Source organism: Tachyglossus aculeatus, chromosome 14 (assembly GCF_015852505.1).
Source record: "Tachyglossus aculeatus isolate mTacAcu1 chromosome 14, mTacAcu1.pri, whole genome shotgun sequence".
In the NCBI taxonomy this organism is placed as follows: domain Eukaryota; kingdom Metazoa; phylum Chordata; class Mammalia; order Monotremata; family Tachyglossidae; genus Tachyglossus; species Tachyglossus aculeatus.
The window spans coordinates 13,672,484-13,683,697 of NC_052079.1; positions in this window are offsets into that span (position 1 = coordinate 13,672,484).

Here is an 11,214-nt window from a genome sequence, read left to right on the forward strand (position 1 = left end):
CATCGGGGCCGCGCACGCCCTCCCCCCACCTCCTCCTCCGCCCGCCGCCCGCCGCCAACTGACCGCCCGCGCGCCCGGACACGCCCCCGAGACACGCCCCCCGACGCCCATTGGCCGGACCGACACTCCTGCCGTGCCTCGCCGCCTCCCATTGGCCGGCCCGCCCCTCCCCTCGTGACGTCACCCACCGCGGCCCCGCCTCCCTCCCTCCCTCATTCATTCATTCATTCAATCGCATTGATCGAGGGCGGACTGGGTGCGGAGCCCTGCACTGAGCGCTTGATAATAATGATGGCGTTTATGAAGCGCTTACTCACTGTTCTAAGCGCTGGGGACGTTACAAGGTGATCAGGTGGCCCCACAGGGGGGCTCACGGTCTTCATCCCCATTTGACAGATGGAGGTCACTGAAGCCCAGAGAGTAATAATAATAATGGTGATGGCATTTATTAAGCACTTACTAGGTGCCAAGCACTGTTCTAAGCGCTGGGGGGTTGTCCCACAGTCTTCATCCCCGTTTGACAGATGAGATCACTGAAGCCCAGAGAATAATAATAATAATGATGGTGATGGCATTTATTAAGCGCTTATTAGGTGCCAAGCACTATTCTAAGCGCTGATCAGGTTGTCCCACAGGGGGGCTCACAGTCTTCATCCCCATTTGACAGATGGAGGTCACTGAAGCCCAGACAGTAATAATAATAATAATAATAATGATGGCATTTATTAAGCGCTTACTAGGTGCCAAGCACTGTTCTAAGCGCTGGGGACGTTACAAGGTGATCAGGTTGCCCCACAGGGGGGCTCACGGTCTTCATCCCCATTTGACAGATGAGGTCACCGAGGCCCAGGGAGTAATAATAATAATGATGGTGATGGCATTTATTAAGCGCTTAGTAGGTACCAAGTACTGTTCTAAGCGCTGGGGACGTTACAAGGTGATCAGGTTGCCCCACGGGGGGGCTCACAGTCTTCATCCCCATTTGACAGATGGAGGTCACTGAAGCCCAGAGAGTAATAATAGTAATTATGGTGATGGCATTTATTAAGCGCTTAGTAGGTGCCAAGCACTGTTCTAAGCGCTGGGGAGGTTACAAGGTGATCGGGTTGTCCCACAGTCTTCATCCCCATTTGACAGATGGAGGTCACTGAAACCCAGAGAGTAATAATAATAATAATGGTGATGGCATTTCTTAAGCGCTTACTAGCTGCCAAGCACCGTTCTAAGCGCTGGGGGGTTGTCCCACAGTCTTCATCCCCATTTGACAGATGAGGTCACTGAAGCCCAGAGAGTAATAATAATAATGATGGTGATGGCATTTATTAAGCGCTTAGTAGGTGCCAAGCACTGTTCTAAGCGCTGGGGAGGTTACAAGGTGATCAGGTGGCCCCACAGGGGGGCTCACGGTCTTCATCCCCATTTGACAGATGAGGTCACTGAAGCCCAGGGAGTAATAATAATAATGATGGTGATGGCATTTATTAAGCGCTTAGTAGGTGCCAAGCACTGTTCTAAGCGCTGGGGAGGTTACAAGGTGATCAGGTTGCCCCACAGGAGGGCTCACGGTCTTCATCCCCATTTGACAGATGAGGTCAATGAAGCCCAGAGAGTAATAATAATAATAATGAGCCCACTGTTGGGTAGGGACGGTCTCCATATGCTGCCAACTTGTACTTCCCAAGCGCTTAGTACAGTGCTCTGCACACAGTAAGCGCTCAATAAATACGATTGAATGAATGAATGAATAATGATGATGGCATTTATTAAGCGCTTACTAGGTGCCAAGCACTGTTCTAAGTGCTGGAGAGGTTACAAGGTGATCGGGTTGTCCCACAGTCTTCATCCCCATTTGACAGATGGACGTCACTGAAGCCCAGAGAGTACTAATAATAATGATGATGATGGCATTTATTAAGCGCTTACTAGGTGCCAAGCACCGTTCTAAGCACTGGGGGGTTGTCCCACAGTCTTCATCCCCATTTGACAGATGAGGTCACTGAAGCCCAGAGAGTAATAATAATAATAATGGTGATGGCATTTATTAAGCGCTTACTAGGTGCCAAGCACCGTTCTAAGCGCTGGGGGGTTGTCCCACAGTCTTCATCCCCATTTGACAGATGAGGTCACTGAAGCCCAGAGAGTAATAATAATAACGATGATGGCATTTATTAAGCGCTTACTAGGTGCCAAGCACTGTTCTAAGCACTGGGGGGTTGTCCCACAGTCTTCATCCCCATTTGACAGATGAGGTCACCCAAGCCCAGAGAGTAATAATTATAATGGTGATAGCATTTATTAAGCGCTTACTAGGTGCCAAGCACTGTTCTAAGCGCTGGAGACATTATGAGGTGATCAGGTTGTCCCACAGGGGGGCTCACAGTCTTCATCCCCATTTGACAGATGAGGTCACTGAGGCCCAGAGAAGTGAAGTGACTGGCCCAAAGTCACACAGCTGGCAATTGGCGGAGTCGGGATTTGAACCCACAACCTCTGACTCCAAAGCCCGAGCTCTTTCCACTGAGCCACGCTGCTTTATTGAGCGCTGACTGTGTGCAGAGCACTGGACTAGGCGCTTGGGAAGTCCAAGTCGGCAACAGAGACGGTCCCTCCCCAACAGCAGGCTCCCAGGCTAGAATGGGGAGACCAACAACAAAACAAAACATGGAGACAGTTGTCAAAACCGTCAGAAAAAAATACTATTACAGCTACTCATTCAATCGTATTTATTGAGCGCTTACTGTGTGCAGAGCACTAGACTAGGCGCTTGGGAAGTCCAAGTCGGCAACAGATAGAGGCGGTCCCTACCCAACAACGGGTTCACAGTCTAGAAGACTCCCTCGGCAGCCCCGCAAACGTTGGCTGACCCCCGGGGCCAGCCGGGACTCAGAGGTCCTGGGTTCTAATCCCGCTCCGCCACTGGTCAGCTGTGTGATCTTCGGCAAGTCACTTCACTGGGCCTCAGTGACCTCATCTGTAAAATGGGGATTAAGACTGTGAGCCCCACGTGGGGCAACCTGGTCACCCCACATCCCCCCACACCCCCCAGCACTTAAAACAGTGCTTTGCACCTACTAAGCGCTTAACAAATGCCATCATTATTATTATTATTAGCCCAATTTGCTGGTATCCACTCCAGCATTTAGTACAGTGCTTTGCACATAGTAAGCGCTTAACAAATACCATAATTATTGTTCAAGGTCACAAAGCAAAGAAGTGGTGGAGCCAGGATTAAAACCTATGACTTTTGGACTCCTGGGCCCATGCTCTATCCACTGTGCCACGCTGTGTAGACATGGCCCCGGAGACTGGCCCACCTGAGGACCCCTCCTGACCCAATTAATCCGAGACACTTACTGAGCACTTACTTTCATTCATTCAATCGTATTTGAGCACTTACTGTGTGCAGAGCACTGTACTAAGTGCACTAAGAGCCCCACGTGGGACAACCTGATCACCTTGTATCTCCCCAGGGCTTAAAACAGTGCTGCGCACATAGTAAGAGCTTCACAAATACCATTATTATTATTATTTGGGAAAGAACAACACGGCAATAAATAGAGAGAATCCCTGCCTACAATAAGCTCACATTCTTGAAACATCCATCAATGCAAGTGAACAGACATCAATAAAAATAAATAAAATTACTCTGTGTAGATCACTTGGGAGAGTGCATCACCATGGAGTTGGAGACACATTCCCGGTCCACAAGGAGCTTAAAGTCTAGACTGTGAGCTCATTATAGGCTGGGATTGTCACTCCTTATTGCTGTATTGTACTTTCCCAAGCGGCTAGTACAGTGCTCTGCACACAGTAAGCGCTCAATAAATATGATTGAATGAATGAATGAATAAAGAGGAGTTACCCAGAGCTCCCCTCAATTGGACCGGAATGGATCGATGACGGGCCACCACATAACGTCTCACCTGGTCACACTCTGAATCCGCCTGGCCAGGATCCGCGTCCTAAATCAACCGTGGTTGGGACATCCCAGGAAGGTGCCCCAGCACCTCCAAGAAGGGATGTTGAGGATTATTCATTCATTCATTCGATCGTATTTATTGAGCGCTTACTGTGTGCAGAGCACTGTACTAAGCGCTTGGGAAGTACAAGTTGGCAACATAGAGAGACAGTCCCAACCCAACAACGGACTCAGAGTCTAGGAGGGGGAGACAGATGACAAAACCAAACATGTGGACAGGTGTCAAGTCATCAGAACAAACAGAATTAAAGCTAAATGTACATCATTAACACAATAAATAGAATAGCAAATATGTACAAGTAAAATAGAGTAATAGATCTGTACAAACATATATACAGATGCTGCGGGGAGGGGAAGGAGGTGGGGTCGGGGGGATGGGGAGGAGGAGAGGAAAAAGGGGGCTCAGTCTGGGGATGAGGTGGGCATCCCAAGCCCGTCAGCTGTGTGGGTTTAGGTTTATCAGAAGCCCCCCCAGTGACACCCATTATTAGGGTGTTCCTCCCCACACTCTCTGAGTCAGAACGAGCCAAAACCCGGCGTGGTTCCTTTGGGGACTACTTGGCATCCTCGAATGCCACCTCATGTCTTACAGGTGCTTTCTGCGCGTCATCCGGCTATATCCTGGATGACACAATTCTAAACTCAGGTCACTTTCGGCGCTGCATGTATATTACCTTACTGTTTTTGTAATAGGCAGTCGTTTCCGTTTTTGCACAGCAGTTGCGACAGTGTTGTAACCATGTACACATTCAGATGGACCCTTAGATATTTAATAAATTTCAATAGCAGTTATGACAATACATCTTCTGGCCCTGGGCTACTCTGGCCTCAGTTAAAGGTTGCCAGCACCCATTACTGACCACTGCTACAAGAAATACGTTGAAGTGATGTCATTGGGCCACCAAAAAGCACTGTCACTACTACCAGTCCATTTACTCACAAAATTAAAGCTGTCTTTATGATGTAAGTCCCATCTGAAACGAACCCAGCAAAAATGTAATTGCACCACAGAGGCCTACTGTCATTGAGCCACAGTCAATTTCAACTCCTGTTTACATTTTTGGGCAACAACCTCCCTCCCATATGTTGCAAATGTTTCAGATTATACTTACTGTACTGTTTTGTATCCTCTATATTGAGACAATGGGAAGGTTTCACAGAGAACTTTTGCAGAGGAACAATCTCTCTCATTTGCTGTTTCACAGAAAGGTGATTTTCCAGGAGATCTTAAAGACTGTTCACAAGATCATAGCCATTTAAGCAAGCCCTTTCTAATCGGAGGGGGCCCCTACCAGTTTCCTTAGACCAAATACTCCATTAAAACCTATGTATATACCACCCACGATACCAGGAAGGTCCACATGTCCTTGAATCCCTAGAAAGCAGGCAGTTTGTGCAGTCACTTTCCTTTTCCTGCATCTCAGAAAGGTAACCAAAATAACTATTGTGACCAGGGCCCTCAACGTGAAATTGGTGAGAATCTAATTAATCCCTCTGCAGCAGAAGTGGTCAATTTAAAACCACAGCTAGAACTAGAATACATCTACTTGTCTAAGTTACACATGTGTCCATTAGAGCTAATTAACAACCTCAGCCTGAGATGTCAGACTGCTGAAAGTCCGGCCACCACCAGTTTCCAGCCCTGAGGAGGAATGCGTGTTTCACAAGCCAGGGGCAGGAAAACAGCTGCCCTCACATTACTTCATCATCACAGCGATCCATTATGTTAAATTACATACTACCTCATTATAGATATTGTAAGTACACATTAAATTATCATTATGTTAAAATCATGCACGTGAATAGTGTCAACAGCTGTGCCATTTTTCTGGATGAAGAACTCATCTCCTGCCAGTCACTGGAAACTGGTCAACAGGTCGAGGAAGAGGAGACTTGGCTGACTTTTGGTTATCAAGACTCACAAGTTGGTATTTTACACTTTTACCTTCTGTAAAAATGGTTATTTTTACTGAAATTTATTTTCAGTTGGGGTTGGAAAGATCAGTTGCTATTTTTGAGATGAAAATCACTTTTTAATATTAAGGGTTTTAGTGAGATCATCCCTGGCTTTTTTAATGTGTCCTTAAACACCTAATAGCTGTAACTAAGGAGACCCAAAACTATCAGCTGCCACACTGGTAATTCATGTAACAGCTTGGGATGCAGATTAACATCAGCAGGGTGAGGACTGCCCAGCTACTCATAAGAAGTTGTTAAAAATTATGGGTCTGATTCAAAGTTATTGTTCCAGGCACAGAATTGGGTTCTTAACCACCATTAAATAAGTACACTACTTAGTAGTGACTTTGAAGAAGTATCTCTGAAGATTTAGAACAGATAAATGAAATCCACAGAAAATCCCAAACTCTCATTTTAACCAATACTGTAGTTCCTTTCAGTCTTCTAACACCAGAGTTTCTAAAGTGAAGCAAAAATGAATTAGAGATATCATTCAGGACATACCTGATTATTCAGCTCCTATTCTTCTTCACCCCGTGGACATAACAATTTTGACCTACAGTTAGAACCTCATTAGAGCAAGAGCATTTTTCCCAATGAAGATGACACGAATTCTTGTTAAAATGAGACTTCGCCTGTAAACACCATCACTTTAAAATCATCACGAAGTAATTTCTCAGTTGACAGTGGAACCTGGATTAATCAAATGTGAGGGCTTTGAGTGACTGGTTTCTGAACTAAGACGACCTGGGCACACTCTCCTTGGTCAGCTCGGCTAGTAGGAAGGAGATACTTTGCCCTCTCAGCTGACAAGCATGTCCCTAACAGCAGCCAGGGGCAGATTAACAATAGATTCATTCATTCGATCATATTTATTGAGCGCTTACTGTGTACAGAGCACTGTACTAAGCGCTTGGAAAGTACAAGTTGGCAACATACAGAGACGGTCCCTACCCAACAACGGGCTGACAGTCTAGAAGGGGGAGACAGACGACAAAACCAAACATGTGGACAGGTGTCAAGTCATCAGAACAAACAGAATTAAAGCTAAATGTACATCATTAATAAAATAAATAGAATAGTAAGTATGTACAAGTAAAATAGAGTAATAGATCTGTACAAACACATACAGATGCTGTGGGGAGGGGAAGGAGGTAGGGCCGGGGGGATGGGGAGGAGGAGAGGGAAAAGGGGGCTCAGTCTGGGGATGAGGTGGGCATCCCAAGCCCGTCAGCTGTGTGGGTTTAGGTTTATCGGAGGCCCCCCAGTGACACCCACAATACCCAAACTAAATTGGCATTTCTATGGTACGTGGTAATAAGTTTACTGCAAATGTCCATTCACCCTGTTAGAGTGCAAGCTCCTTGTAGGCAGGGAATGTGCTTTGTGCTTCAGTTGCACCCAGTGGGCACTCACATTCACCAACTATTACGACTATTACATTCATTCTTTCAATCGTATTTATTGAGCGCTCACCGTGTGCAGAGCACTGTACAAAGCGCCTGGGAAGTCCAAGCTGGCAACATATAGAGACGATCCCTACCCAACAACGGGCTCACAGTCTTGAAGGGGGAGACAGACAATAACACAAAACATGTGGACAGGTGTCAAGTCATCGGAACAAACAGAATTAAAGCTAAAGCTCCTCCTTCGAGACTGTGAGCCCGCTGTTGGGTAGGGACCGTCTCTATATGTTGCCGACTTGGACTTCCCAAGCGCTTAGTACAGTGCTCTGCACACAGTAAGCGCTCAATAAATATGATTGAATGAATGAATGAGTAAATGCACATCATTAACAAAATAAATAGAATAGTAAATATGTACAAGTAAAACAGAGTGATAGATCTGTACAAACATATATACAGATGCTGTGGGGAGGGGAAGGAGGTAGGGTGGGGGAGTGGGGAGGAGGAGAGGAAAAAGGGGGCTCAGTCTGGGAATGAGGTGGGTATCCCAAGCCCTGCAGCTGTGTGGGTTTATGTTTATCAGAGACCTCCCAGTGACACCCAAACTAAATTGGCATTTCTATGGTATGTGGGAATAAGTTTACTACATGTGTCCATACACCCTGTTAGAGTACAAGCTCCTTGTAGACAGGGAATGTGCTTTGTGTTTCTGTTGTACTTTTCACTTAGTTACAATGCACTGCATCCAGTGGGCACTCACATACACAAACTACTACTACCATTACAGATAATAATAACGTGCACTTACCATGTGCCAAGAACTGTTCTAAGAACTAGGGTAGATTCTCGTTAACCAGGTTGGACACAGTCCCTCTCCCACACGGGGCTCACAGGGCAAATCGGAGGGAGTAGGATTAAATCCCCATTTTACAAGCGACGTAACTGAAGCACAGAAAAATTAAGTGACATGCCCAAGGTCGCAAGCAGACACGTGGCAGAGCTGGGATTAGAACCCAGGTTCACTGATTCCCAGGCCCATGCTGCTTCCACTAGGCCATGCTACTTCTCACATCCATTCTGAGAACGTAACAGAACATAGGATACAGTTCTGTAAAGGGATTCATCACTACTCTTACATAAATGTAAATGATTTTGCTCTCACAAAGACTGTATGCCTAAAGAGGAAAAGGCTAATTATTTCAGAAGGATGCTTGTTGCTCCTTTTAAAACTTGCTAACACAGTTGAGTGATATTACCATTAACTGTGACAACTGTTTGCCGGCTTGCATCTAATTGAATGACATTTGGCAGAAGGGCATTATCAGAGTTCTCCATCATAACTTGAGCAAAGAGGGAGGGTTCACACCACACCTCTAAAGTCAAAGGAGACGTTGCATTTCTATAAACTGGGTCAGGGAATTTCCCCTAGACGTTTATTTAAAAACATCACCCGGCCGGTTGAGCCTGAAAATGAATCCACATTTCCATTTGCCAAAGTTATGATTTATGCCCAGAAATAAGTTACTGGAAAAACCCATTTTCTCCCTTTATATGTAACAAGAAGCTTCATATACACATTGTAATGCAAATATTAAAAATCCAAGGTAATGCTCAGACTGTTGTCCTATTATTGGACACAGTTTATTTGATTTCAAGAAGTCAAAACTTATTTTTAGGATATAGGAGACAAGGAGATGACACACATTAATTTAAATTGCACTATTCAGTATGTGCTGATTTTTTCAGTATTTTTTAAAATCTATAGTAAAGTCCTTGCCAGATCAGCAAATAGGCCAACCATGTCATAGGACCGGGGGTTTAAAAGAAAAACTAAAATAGTGCTGGAAAGAAAGATTTAATTCATCAACAGTTTCTACTGAGTGTCTGAGTGCCAAGTCTACTATATTAAGGATTCAGAAAATAACTTGGAAAAGAAAAGGGGATTAAATCCTTCTACCCCCAACAGACTGCAACTGGATGTGGGAACAGGGACTGTGTCCAACCTGATTATCTTGTATTTCATCCAGCGCTTAGAATGGAGCTTGCCACATAGTATGTGCCTTAACAAATAAGTGCTTAGTACAGTGCTCTGCACACAGTAAGCACTCAATAACGACTAAATGAAATACCATAGAAAAAGTGAAAAAGAGAGGCAGACATACATTTCTTGCCCATAAAGAGCTTACAATTTAATGGGGGAGACCTACAAAATGATTTCAATCAGTGGCATTTGAGTGCTCACTGTTGGCAGAACACAGAGCAGAGCGTTTTAGAGAGCACAATAGAGTATTATTTAAAAACAGTGAGAGCAGCTGGCTGAGACAAAAGAGAAGAGCTCCAATCAATCAATACTATTTATTGAATGTCTACTACACACAGAACACTGTATTAAGTGCTTAGGAGAATGTCTCTCCCTCTTAAGATTGTAAGCTTGTGTAGGCAGGGAACATTCATTCAATTGTATGTCCTTGTAGACAGGGAATGTGCTTTGTGCTTCTGTTGTACCAACTCTGTTATATTGTACTCTTCCAAGTGCTTAGTAAGGTTTTCTGCACACAGTAGGCACTCAATAAATACAATTTAGTATTAACAAAGTTAATATGTATGACCCCCACACTCAAAGAGCTTACAATCCAGAAAGGGAGACGCTAAAATAATTTACAGATAGGAGGAAGAAGGAAAAGGAGATATGCACATATGAGTTAGTGCTGAAGTAACAGGGTAAGATAAGATATGGCAGATGCCTAGAGGGATAAATGCTTTGACGGGTTATAAATACATAAGGGTGAAGGTAGCACTGAAATGGTAATTGGGGAGGTAGAATATAATCTGGGGAGGGTAAAAATTAATCAGGGAAGTTTCTTGGAGGAGATGTGATTTCAAGACCCCCCCGCCCCACCTCCTTCCCCTCCCCACAGCACTTGTATATATTTGTACAGATTTATTACTCTATTTATTTTACTTGTACATATTTACTATTCTATTTATTTTAATGATGTACATAGAGCTATAATTCTATTTATTCTGATGATTTTGACACCTGTCCACATGTTTTGTTTTGCTGTCTGTCTTCCCCTTCTAGACTGGGAGCCTGCTGTTGGGTACGGACCATCTCTATATGTTGCCGACTTGTACTTCCCAAGTGCTTAGTATAGTGCTCTGCACACAGTAAGCGCTCAATAAATATGATTGAATGAATGAAGGAATGACAGTTTTGAAGATGGATGGATATAGGGTCTGTAAGGTTTGAAAGAGGAGGGAATCTTAAAATAAAAAGTTAGGAATTTCTGTTTGATGTAGAGAGGAGTGAGTAAGCTCGTTGTGGGCATGGAATGTCACTGTTTATTGTTGTATTGTACTTTTCCAAGCGATTTGTGCAGTGCTCTGCGCACAGTAAGCGCTCAATAAATACAACTGAATGAACTGGAATTTTTTGAAGTGTGGATTATCTGGGCAGCAGAGTGGAATATGGAGTGGTGATGGGGGAGACTGGATGCGGAGAGACCAGTAAGGAGGCTGATGAGGTAACCATGCAGGGACATGACAAACTTCTTCGCCAGGGTGGTGACCATTTGGATGAAGAGGAAGGGAAAGACCTGGAAATGTTGTGCAGCAAAAAGGGCAGGATTGGGCAATTGACTGGGTTTTTTTTTAATGGCATTTATTAAGCTCTTATTACGTGCAAAGCACTGTTCTAAGCACTGGTTGAAACAGAGCGAAGAATTGAGGACAATGCCAACGTTGTGGACTTCAAGGACGGGGCGGATGGTAATCTTAGCTTTGATGGGACAGTTTGGTGAGAAGAGGATTTGGGAGGAAAGATAAGTTCAGTCTGGGACAAATTAAACTTGAACTGTCAGGGGACATCCA